This window comes from Cydia amplana, chromosome 13 (assembly GCF_948474715.1).
Source record: "Cydia amplana chromosome 13, ilCydAmpl1.1, whole genome shotgun sequence".
Lineage (NCBI taxonomy): Eukaryota > Metazoa > Arthropoda > Insecta > Lepidoptera > Tortricidae > Cydia > Cydia amplana.
In genome coordinates, this window is record NC_086081.1 from 8778298 (window position 1) to 8791527 (window position 13230).

The 13230-nt window shown below is 35.2% G+C and overlaps 1 protein-coding gene across 1 annotated transcript in view; it reads left to right on the forward strand.

Moving 5' to 3' along the window:
* Nucleotides 1–1504: 1504 nt before the first annotated feature.
* LOC134653486 (uncharacterized) overlaps nt 1505–13230 on the forward strand; it is a 284313-nt gene continuing 272587 nt past the window's right edge. Inside the window, exon 1 of the mRNA XM_063508855.1 lies at nt 1505–2640. The gene's annotated coding sequence lies outside the window, so the exon portion shown is untranslated. The remainder of the gene's footprint in view (nt 2641–13230) is intronic.

Consider the following 13230-nt stretch of genomic DNA (forward strand, 5'->3'; position numbering starts at 1 on the left):
AATGAAAGAGAACTACACAATTCTTGCAGGCTATTTTGTATGAAGTTTACCTTTGTATGCTTCTCGTATTCCTATTATAAGGGACATAACATTGATTGCATGTTTGAGAAAATACAGAATTAACACAATAATCTAGTATTGTGTTAATTCTGTATTTTCTCAAGTAGTCTGTAGGGTATTTTTTATAATAATTTATGTTAACAACTTATCCGCTATACCGATACCTATTATGATAAACGTTACGGCCTTTTATATGTCGAACGGATAAAAAAAACACATGATTTCCTATTGACTGCTCTGAACATGCCCTGTGCATCATAATCATTACATAGTATGAAACAAAGTCGCTTCCCGCTGTCTGTCTGTATGCTTAGATCTTTAAAACTACGCAACAGATTTTGATGCGGTTTTTTTTAATAGATAGAGTGATTCAAGGGGAAGGTTTTTGTATAATTTGTTAACCCGTGCGAAGCGGGGCGGGTCGCTAGTATAACATAAGTATAAGAAATTTAGAATAGATAGATCCACCGCGCTTCGAAACAGATTGCTTGTAGCGCTGCTACGAATTTCGTAGATCCCACTTGTCCGTAGCAGACGCACGTATTTCGTAGCGGGTGAAAATCACTTCTACGTAGACGCAATAGTTATCGTCGTAGCTTCAGTAGAGTTCTGGCGGCCTAGCCAAGGTGACAATCGTTATCGCTTCGCCATCGAATCGCTTTGTGTCTCTCTATCACTCTTCCATATAAGTGTGACAGTGACAGTTGCGTTTCGATCGCTACGGAGCGTAAGCGATTGGCGTGTTGGCTACGCGGCCTGTTGCCATACGAATATTCAATGCTAGTATAATACACGCTTAATGTTATTGACAATGACAATATTTTTGTTGTCCCTATTTGTCATTTTGACATTTATATTTGTTAGAGAGACAAAGTTTAACAGAGGTTTGTAAGTTTTATGAATAATTATGAATATTATTATTATTTATGAATATTATTGAATCAACGTAGGTACTTACCAACCTGACATCAAAAAAATACCTATAGTTAATCTGAAACTTCCTTTATGAGGTGTAAAAAGAAACCTCTGTCGTTACTTAATTGGCAATTTAAAGACTAACAACCACAGGTTTAAGCTATTAATATACGTACCTGTGACTAAATAGTTCTTTGAAGCTCAAAAATACCTGAAGTAGGTACATACATTAGGTATTGCCGTAAAATGTGAAATATCAACTCTATCTTCATCAAATGTGAAATATCAACATCTATAACAAATGAAATTACATTTGAAATAATACACATATACTCAGTATGCCTATAAACGCTTAAGTAACAACTAGTCATCCAAAAAAAAGTACTGTTCATTTAAAACTTCCTTTTTGAAGCATGTTGTAAAAAGAAACCTTTACTTGGCAATTTAAAGACTAATTACCACAGGTTTAAGTAACTATTATCACGAGATTAAACACATCTTCAGCTATCTCATATTTCCAGGCTCCATGAATCTTTCCGCTTATTAGCCGTGCCGTATTTCATTAGGCAGATAAACCTCGTTGAGTGACGGGCTCGCAATATGGTAATTAACTCGCTAAACAAGCCAATTTAATATAACATTATTTTCCACAGCGTCACGTCAACTATGCGTGATATTCATGAACAAATACGGAGACCGGGAAGGCATGCGAAACTTCGCCGGCGCTCCACAAGTGCGGGGCACCTCGACCTTTTTCGAAGAACAATCGCTACAAAATATAAATGGGTACCTACCTGCATAAAAGAGCGAACAAAGAAAACAACTCTTGTTTAAACAACGTCATACATGTGTATGACCTTCATATTCACTTATTACATTACTCATCTGAAAGAACATGCGTCGGCTAATGTAGCACGCGGCTAGTTGATGTATTACAGCTAGCCTGTTTCATTGTAAGCGGGGTATAGATAGGGACGAGCTCTGCTGGGGTCGGCCCGGGCTCACCTGTTCAGACCCCTAGGCGCGTCACGCCACACAAACGCAGTGCGCGGTGTCCGCACGCGACGGCGACGCACACGCGCGCAGGTTCAACAATGAAGGCTACGCCGGGAAGGCACACAGGCGCAGTCGCCAGCGAGGGATGCCAGCTCGGGACATTGGCGGGCGAGCGTTCCCGCCGCGAGGTTGCGACGATCCGCGCCGCTCGCTCTCGCAAACCACTTGTTGAATCTCTTCAAGACGTTCCTTTCTCGCATCGCTCTAGTCGCGGTAGTCGCGCGCTCGCGCCAGCTATTACTTTTCTCTCGTAGTTTGTCTTAATTTTTTTGTGACCTTGGGCTAAAGACTAGGTACGATACTTGTGATGTCTCTTAGCTCCTCTGCCTTCTCCGAGTCCTGCCTCCTCAATACGCTTATTTTCATCTTCCTGTCGGTGCGGTGTTGTTGTTGTTACGAACGATTGTTGCAGAATTGCCCTTTTAAAGTTTTCACCATTAACTTGTTGTAACTTTTGAAATATTTAAAACTGTTATCGAATACTCGTATCTGTGTTATCTGTTACTGTTACTACTTATAGATAAATGTATCCAATTCTTAATTAAATAATATTTTACGTCGCTGTAATACAAAATTTTAATCGTTGCAATGTGCCGCTCCTGAATTCTGGTAAGTGGCTTTTATATTTTTTCTATTTCATTTGTTATAATTATTCATTCAATTTAATTTAGTTTTGAGTATATATGTATAATGTTTTACCTCTTTTAACTATACAACACATTATATTTTTAATTTTCATGTTATTCTTTACCAATATTTTTGTGTGATTTAATTAATTCGTTTGAATACTTATATGTGTAAGATTGAAAACTCTTAAATAAGGTTGAACACGCCAAAATTTGGGCACGCATTTTTGAAATAAGTATATTTTTTTTCATGGGTGGTATAGTTTTTTGTCCTTAAATTATAATCGCTACAACATGAGGAATCAATTACACTACGACGGTACTTTTAGACTTTTTAGAGGATAGTCCTAAATCAAGGCAGATGGCAAAGGATTGGTCCACATCAACGAATATTTAAAAAAGAAACCTGTTGAAGGTATATAATATCATGAGTAATCGTGCAAAATGCCTAGTGTTCTGGTCGTCACAAAGTCTGTGGCTGGAATCCTGAGGCTGAAATGAAATTCGAGTATATTAGTATGATAAACTATAATATAGAATAGAATATAGATAAACTATATTTTTTGCAACGATGTTCAATATATAATATCTGGGTGACCGAGCTTCGCTCGGAAAACATAAAAAACTCGAAAATGCGCGTTTTCCTAGAGATAAGACCTAGCTAGATCGATTTTTCGCCCCCAAAAACCCCCATATAGCAAATTTCATCGAAATCGTTAGAGCCGTTTCCGAGATCCCCGATATATATATATATATAAAAATAAGAATTGCTCGTTTAAAGGTATTAGATAGATAGATAGATAGATTTCGCTCCAGTAGAACTTGGGCCCGTTTCTCAAAAGCTTCTAACTTGTAATACAAGTGGAAGTCCCTTTCTAACAAAAGCTGTCGAAAAGTGACATCCGCTTGTTGTGTTAACAGTAACAAGATTATTTCTCGATTAAATTAGCCGTGAAATTAAATACTGCTTCAAACTACATACTTTCCGACTCACATTCACTAGCCGCACGCAACCTACTTTGCGGGCTTGTTACCATGTTTGTGCCAACGGGAAAAACGAATGCATTTAAATATTTAATTAATGAAGAATAAAATATGATTAAATAAGAGAGGCGTGAACGATATAGTTTAGAGCCGTGCCGCTTCTAACTTGTAAATAAAACTATTTCTTGATAACAATAAACTTATAAGAAACTCATTTCGTTCGTTTCTTAAACCCACACTCGTATTTTAATGCCTTTCATTAAGGGGCCCACTGATTACGAGTCCACGGACTGGTAATCAGTGGGCCCCTTTATGTAGCAGTCAGTTTATGTAAACTACTATAGTAGAAGTCGTACTAGAAAAAACTGTTGTACAAAAAATATAACACAACAAGACAATAATAAACATCATTTGTATAAATACGAACTCAGTCCTTTAAATGAACTGTCCCAATAAACTTTGTTCAGTAGAATGCACGAATGGTAGAGCACCATAGGCCAACTTTTGCATGTTTGACTGACTTTTGTTTAGTATTTTTAGTAAACAACTCTGTCCAATACCATTGTATATATTCAGCAAAAATATTTTCAACATAACCTCGTTTGAAATCATTATTAATTTACCTCCTTTTGGTGTTCAGTCGGCGGAAACCGACGGCAAACTCGGGCCACTTTGCTACATTCCTTCGCCGCGAAACTTCGTCACATGACGCGGATTGATGGAACTGCTGAAATTACGTACATGGACACATTTTTTATTCATTACTTGATTGCATTAACATGCTTTTTACAACATGAAGCTTTACGTACCTATCGGTGTTTTAATTGTTACTCGATTTACAACATGAAGCTTTACATACCTATCGGTGTTTTAATTGTTACTCGATTGCAGTAATATGTTTTTTTAATAAGAAGTTTTTTTTGGGTTGTTGACACGTTGGTGTTGTTATGTCTGCTTGACTGACATGAATATGTAGGTCATACTGAACAACTATTACTATGCGGCGACACCGCCATTGATACTCCGCGCCACTAAACAGGAAGCTCCTGTGTTGCCTCCCATATTTAGTTCTTCTACGCTACGTAAAGGTTTATTTAGGCTATACAGAGTGCTTCCTGTAACAGGAGCAATAAATTAAACTGTAGGCTGTACTCCTCAAACTGACCAACATTTGTTCAGCAACTTTTGAAAATAACTCAGGTTTTGATTTTTATTACACTTTAAAGTTTATTCTAAGATGCAATGTACTGCAATTATGTTTATAGCGTGACAAGCAACGTCAAACACACTGATGTCAGCGTACATTGAAGGCAATATTTATTTTGTATGAAAAAGAGGAAGTCTAAAGGATTCATAATTTTTAAAAGTTGCTGAACAAATGTTGGTCAGTTTGAGGAGTACAGCCTACAGTTTAATTTATTGCTCCTGTTACAGGAAGCACCCTGTATATAAGAAACCCTTGGCCCTTATAATATTGATGAAAACTACGTCAGAGGTAGTTTTAATCGATATGATTCTCAACTTTTTGAAGAGAAGAACTTTTGCGAAGTTAAAAACGTTTGTATATCAGTTAATAAGGCCTGCAATGCATACAGGGTGCTTCCTGTAACAGGAGCAATAAATTAAACTAAAGGCTGTACTCCTCAAACTGACCTTATGAATCCTTTAGACTTCCTCTTTTTCATACAAAATAAATATTGCCTTCAATGTACGCTGACATCAGTGTGTTTGACGTTGCTTGTTACGCTTTAAACATAACAAAATTTGCAATACATTGCGTCTTAGAATAAACTTAAAAGTGTAATAAAAATCAAAACATGAGTTATTTTCAAAAGTTGCTGAACAAATGTTGGTCAGTTTGAGGAGTACAGCCTACAGTTTAGTTTATTGCTCCTGTTACAGGAAACACCCTGTGAGTATATTGTTGGTGTTTACTTACGTTTAGTTTACCAATGGTACGCATGTGACGGATCAATAAGTTTACCGTCTGATGCGGATCAGTGAACGCACCTCCAATCACTTTGGAAGACTGCATATGTTCCGACTGAAGCGTACCTCTACTCTATGCAAAGTCTTTTGAAAGGGTAATATGGTAACGGGAGCCCTATTTTATAAAGCTCCTACAGTTTTGCAAGTCAAACTCCATTGATGCTATTGAAACCGCACTAGACCATTGACGAGAAGTTGTTTATAGTTCCCTGACTGAATTATAACGGCGACATCTAGTGATCCTGCTAAGAACCAAAAAAGTAGGCGTATCACAAATCCTCAACCGCACGCAACCGGTTAGTCCGTTTGATAGTTCCGAAGCCACAGACAGACACACACATGCTAAAATTACAATAACTACCCGTCTTTTTGCTGTGTTTGATTGCAAACACATCGATATATATGCAAATTATGCCCTTCTAATAGTAAATGATTTCAAATTCACCAGCGAAATATAAGCTTACTCAATGAACATCAAACTTTCCCATACTTGTGTAGATACTTACAAACAAAGGAATCTACATAATAGTATGTAAATGGGTATGGATTTCATACCGATACAGCCTATCCGGCCTGATATAGAATGCTCGCCGACATAATTTAATAACATGAGCATTCTGCTAGAAAGAATTTTCTACTTTATCTACTCTAACCAGCAAAAAGGTTATGTAGGTCTGTCAAAGATAGAATTTGAAATAAGTAAAGAATTTCTTTTGTGTACAATGTCAGTATCCCCAAAGGGGATTTTTTAGATCTAAAATTCATACTCGTACCTAGAAAAATGGGCTCTTGTTTTTTAATACAAAATGCCCGTTGGAAATTATATAAAACCTAGAAACAATCATGAATTTGTCACAGGAGGGATTTTTTGAAGAAATAATATGAAGACTTACATGCTTCTTGCTTCAGTAAATAGGCTACATGACTAATTTTCATTTATGGTATCAATCGATCGAGTTTGTTTTTAGGATCAAATGTCTATATGGGACCCATTGCATTACAGTAACACAAAAGTCAGAAATTGTAGTCAAAGGCCGACAGTCGCACTTCACTCGCGAAACGCCCTAAACAAAACGACAAGGGAACGTGACGTCAAGGTCTCTGGGCTCCCAGAGATCTTGTAGTATGGACAAAACAAGAAAATTGCGTTTTTGTCGGTGAAATATTGCGTTTATGTATATAGTTGCTATACAATATTTTTTTGGATGAAATGTAAGGAATCGAATGGTACCCTTACTTTTATCATTTTAGGAAGTTAAAAAAAAAACTTAAATTTTGAAACTTTCAGGTCCTGTATTTTTGTAATTTTTCAATATTTTATTTTAATATTCACATTATTGTGATAAATTGCTCGTTTGCTATCTATTTACTAGATTTTGTTATAAAATTCAACATGTGTCATCATCCCTATTGTAGTCTTCTAGTTTAGTTTAGAACATTTTTAGTTTGATTATGATAACATGAACAATGCAAACCTCAGAATAAGGAGTTACATGGAATGGACTCACAAACAAATAAATATATTATGAATTTTTATTAAGGCGTCCTCTTGAATCAAACTCTATGAAAACCAGTGAGTGGATCGACTAAAAAAGGTCCCAAGGGGTCTGAACAAAAAATTAAGCAATCTGAAGGAAAGGGGCGCCTCGGCTGCGTCGCATTGATTGGTCAATTCAAGTAGATTTAGGTTCGCCCGCGCGTTTTCGGGGTATCCGCTAATTATAAAAACTGAATCTATGTTACTATAAATTCCTTTAATATTAATTGGTTGGGTTTGGCGCGTAACTAGATAACCCTGGCTTTCTGATTCCGATTTCTTGTAGTTCTTATTTTTTTCAGGTTATTTGTAGTTCCCACGCTATCGACTTATTTTCACTACTAAAATAACTATCTGCAAGGTCTATCAAGGTTTGAAGTTTCGTCTACATGACATTTCATAGATACCTAATCTTAATCGTTTCAAGTAATTTTTTTGTTTTACCCAAAGTTTTTATTACCTTTGTAAAGTCAATTGTTAATTGTTGTTGTTGTTGTATTGTTGTTATTGTTGTAATTGTTATTGTTGTTCAATAAGCTACGTTTCGAGACTTTCATAGCTCGTAATATTTTAGAGTCTCAGCTGAAACTGTCCGAAAACCTCTGAACAATGTTTGAACAGCTTGTCTAACTTTTTGTTTAACGCAAAGTATAGTTTGGTTACCTTTGACGTTCAGTCGTTAAAAGGAATCTAAGTAGTTCTTTGGAAGTTCAATCTATATATATAAATGCACGTGTCCTGACTGACTCATCAACGCAGAGCCGAAACTACAAATGCTAGAAAGTTGAAATTTAGACACTAGGTTGCATTTATAAAATGTACAAGAGCTAAGAAGCGATTTTGAGAAATTCAACCCCTAAGGGGGTTAAAAAGGGGATGAAAGTTTGTATGGGGTTCAAGTTTTATTTTGAGCTAGGAAATTGAAACTTCGTAAAAATATATATTGTTAAAATACAAGAAAACGGATTTCAGCGTTTGAGCAAATTCATCCCCTAAGGTGGTGAAAAAGGGGTTGAAAGTTTGTATGGAGATCAAAAAAAAATGTGAGTGTGGGACTTGAAACTTTGTATATGGGCACATTATTAAAATACAAGAACAGTAATTTCAGCGTATTTAAAAATTCATCCCCGAACAGGGTTAAAAAGGGGTTGAAAGATGGAATCCATTACAAATTCTTTGAAATTTCTTATAAACGCGTAACATAAAATAAAAAAATAACATTAAATGAACATTATTAAAAATTCAACCCCTAAGGGGGTTAAAAAGGGGATGAAAGTTTGTCTTGGGGTTCAAATTTTATTGTAAGTTAGGAACTTGAAATTTCGTAAAAAGGTATTATAATAAAAGAGAAGAAAATTAATTTCAGCGTTTTTGAAAATTTATCCCCCAAGGTGGTGAAAAAGGGGTTGAAAGTTTGTATGCACATCAAATATTTTTTTGAGTGCGGGACTTGAATCTTTGTATAAGGGCATATTATGAGAATACAAGAAAAGTGATTTCAGTGTTTTTAAAAATTCATCCCTTAAAAGGGTTAAATAGGGGTTGAAAGTTTGTATGGAGATCAAACATTTTTTTATGTGCGGGACTTGAATCTTTGTATCAAGGCATATTATTAGAATACAAGAAAAGCAATTTCGGCATTTTTGAAAATTCATCCCTCAAGTTGGTAAAAAAAGCGGTTGAAAATTTGTATGGAGGTCAAGCATTTAAATATTTGAGTGCGGGACTTGAATCGTTGTATAAAGGCATATTATTAGAATACATGAAAAGTAATTTCAGCTTTTATAATAATTCATCCCCTAAAAGGTTTAAGAATGGGTTGAAAGTTGGTAGAGAGTTCAAATTTTATTTAAAGCTAGGAACTTCAAACTTCGTAAATACGTAGTTAGGTAGTAGGTTTTACTAAATAGTGGACTTGAAAATATGCTGGGGGTTGAGAGGGATTATATCAAAACAATATTATTCAGTTAGGGGCTTGAAACTTCGTAGCCAGGTTGTGTATAATAATTAACAAATGATTAATAGTCCCTACTGCTATCTTTTGCTGCATAATGTTCTAAGCTAATGTAGAATATATAACCACCAATATACAAATCCACGCGTACGAAGTCGCGGGCAACAGCTAGTATTTCATATTACGAGTTAGTTCATTACAGTATTTAGTAAAATGGTATTTCAGTTCCAACTTGCAGGTTTTGCAACATTACCGAGGGCATCTTTTCAAACATTTTGTCGTACAAAAAATGTTGTGTTTAGTTCATTCAGTCAGTGCTAAATTTTAATAGTGAAAGTTGAGTGGCCACGGGTAAAATAGCATTATTTACTAATTTGGGCGCACATTTTCCCTGTAGAATTTAACTAGTTTGAGTCAGGTTAGGTATTAAATTGAAGTTACAATAGCTTTCTCGGAGGCAGGCAGAAGCTAATGGTCATAAGCCGATCACTCTTGATTGATGCGATAAACAATGAAGACAATAAATTTGTAACGTGTTTGTAACAGATGATCGTTATAATGAGGCGGTTTGGGTATTATTTGGTCGCTGCGCTAGGTATTACGACGTGGGATATGATTTATCGTTAGGCTAAATTGGAGGCCTAAACTCGGCCTAAAGGATAAACTCCCTTATGTTCTGGTACATTCTAATAAGGGCTTACATATTGAACCTACCACTACCATTAACCAGATGTTATAGAAACAATATATATCTCAGTTCTAACATTTACACATTTACGGATCACCTTATTACCAAACTAAATACTCTCATTGTTGATAAAATAAGTGCATTCAGTAACTCTGTGACAAAGTATGTTGTTGCAGTTGAACTTGTGGCAACAATAAATACTTCTTGTTATGTATAGAGTTAGTCTAAGGCCTTCTTGACAGTTCTGTCAATGTCTCGATTTTAGTTTACGTTTTGCAAAATAAAAGATCTTGTGTTTTTCATGATGGTGTATTAATTAATTACCCAATCACAAAAGTACAAATACAACAATCTGGCGACGAGACGACTACGAACAACGTGTGATAACAAAAATAATAGTTAAAAGTGAATGTGTTTAATTTCGAGTGTGTAGTTTTGAGGTTGTGAAAAAAAAAACAAACGACTAACCTAATTCGATTGAGGATATTCGACGATTCCTTCGGGATTATATTATAAGATGAACTCGATTTCGAGCCTGGAAGTGTTTACCGGAGGCAACTGGAATGCATACAAAGAGCAACAGGAGTGTTCCACGATATTAAATGATATTGATGTCAGTAAAAAAGTACCACTACTTATCACAAAGCTTGGAGCGAGTGTCTACGAGCTCCTTACAACTATTTGCACTCCAGACTTACCAGTGACTCTCACGTACGAGCAAATTTGTGAAAAATTGGAGAAACATTACCATCATGTTAAAAATTATGCACTGGAACAAGCTGAATTCAGAAAGAGAAACCAGAAAAAAGACGAAAATTTAGACAAATACATACTTGAATTAAAGAAGTTGTCCAAAAATCTCAATGAAGAGCTCAAAGAACGACTCCTAAATGGCACATTGTATGAAGCAGTGAAGTTTAAAATGCTTAAACAGGCAGACCTACCGTTGGAAAAATTATTAGAAATTGGAAAAACTCTGGAGATTGCATATAATTTAACCTACAAGAGTGAAGAAAAAGAGACTCTACCACAAATGTTCAAAGTAGAAAGAGAGAGAGGCTATGGTCCGCGACATGAGGATAGCAAACCACAGGTAGGAGGAAGCTCTGGAGTTTGTTTTTGTTGCGGAAAACAAGGGCGCTTGAGAGCCGAATGCACTTTGCGAGGGAAATTCTGTAGCGAATGTGGTATGAAGGGTCACATTTTCAAAATGTGTAACCGAAATAAAGGTAATTGGAGGATAAAAACCTTAAAAATAGCTAATCAGGTGACGAGTTACAATTCAACTCTTAAAGAGGAAAAGTGTAGGCAGGAAAATGACACTCCGGGACCGTAACTCTATGATATGTTTTGTTTTATTGACCAAGAGAGGATTCCATCGGCAAAGTTAAGTGTAAGTGGAAAATTGTCGGAGTTTGAAGTTGACACCGGAGCAGATGTAAATTCAATTACATGTTCTAATAAGGAGCAGGATTTTCCAAATTTAGAAATAAAGCAACCAAATGTAATTTTTACAAATTTTGACCAATCAACCTCAACGCCATTGGGTGCTTCGGAAGACTTAAGTTTGTCGTATGAAACTGTTAATAATGTAGAAAAACAAATATTGTATATTGTAAAGGATGGATTACCACAACATATTGGAAAAAAATGGTTCTCTGTACTTAAAATTTGTCTTTACTGTAGCATATTGTGTAACATCACTCGATTCTGTAGAGATAGATGGCCTGAAAGCAATAATTTAGGTGGAAAATATGATTTTTATTTTTCTAGAAATAACGAAATTACCATAGACCGGTACTGTGTGTTGTGGGATTATTACATAAAGCAGTCATTGAAAAATAGTAATGATAGGGAAATATTTCTGTCTGGGGAGAAGTTTATGACAAGGTACTACCGCAAAAATAAAAGGAAGTGGTCGCTTAGAGTCATTAGACATGTTATTGTACCCCGTGTGACTTATGAGGACGAAGTGGAGGGGAAAAGTTGGAAACGGCATACTAATCAGCTACTAAAGTGTAGTCAGCTTTTAGAATAGTTTTTTATACTTAAACATTTAATTATTAACTATGTGGGGAAGAGTGTGGCAACAATAAATACTTCTTGTTATGTATAGACTTATAGAGTTAGTCTAACGCCTTCTTGACAGTTCTGTCAATGTCTCAGTTTTAGTTTACGTTTTGCAAAATAAAAGATCTTGTGTTTTTCATGATGGTGTATTAATTAATTACCCATTCACAAAAGTACAAATACAACAGAACCAATGTTCAACAAACCTGGCTTATTGCCGCTAACTACTTGTAGGTACACCATACATAACCGAATTGTGACTGTCGTGAATCATATTTCAGACATCGGAATCTCTCCGAAACAGCGCACAAGTGACTATAAAAGTTGAGTTAAACCATAAAATTAGTTTATTACACAAGACATAAGTATATGACTTATGTTTGTTTTAATCAAGAATAATTTCACTCATTTAAAAGGCGTTTATTTGAAACACAGAGATTCTAAAAGGCTGTTTTTCGATGTTACCCTGAGATTAGTACGTACTTTTCACTAAAAACTGTTCAAATATGGACATTAAGCTTTTTACAAAGGTACACTAATTAAAGCTGTATGGGTATGCTGAATGGGTAACGATGAATAATATTTAAAGCGTAGGTACATAAATTAAATTTTAACATGAATTATTTTATTTAGAAAATTATCTATTATAAGTAGAATATGATATGTATGTAGTTAGATTAGTTTTTAGAAGTGGAAATAGTTGTACTATACGGCTCTTTCTAGCCGACGGCACTCACAAAGCTTTATTGTAATTACACATTTAAACAACACAACCAGTGAAGAACGCTCTATGTATAAATAAAGAAACGGAACACCTACTTTTGTTGAATAAAGTTTCTCCTTGTAATTTAGGATTAGGGAATTAAAAAGTATAAGCTACATTTTGAGAGAGCCTTCAACGTAGAGAGTACAAAGTAAATTAAAATGATAATTGATAAATCTAATTTAAAATGTACCTAAGCATCGAAGTAATTGTTTGAAGATTAATTTTGTACTTGAGATCAACTCGCTCGACATTTGATTCTGACAAAACTTTGCACTTTGCACGTGTAGGTAATATTTGTTAATTAATAAATCGGTTTATAAATTTAATGTATCAACGTCTATGAATATAGACTCTAGAGAAAGATAAAATATTAAGCTTATTAAAAATCACCTTTATTAGGTTTATTCGGGTAATTCCGGAAATCGGGTAATCCCGAAAATCATAGTAAAATCACTCATATTCCGTTGTAGTAAGAGTCAGCTTTCGGAATTTTCCGTCACTATTCGTCAATCGGAAATACCCGAATACACCTTACCTAGGTAATATTGATTTTTACATTTAATTTCTTTAAAGTTTTAAATTAAA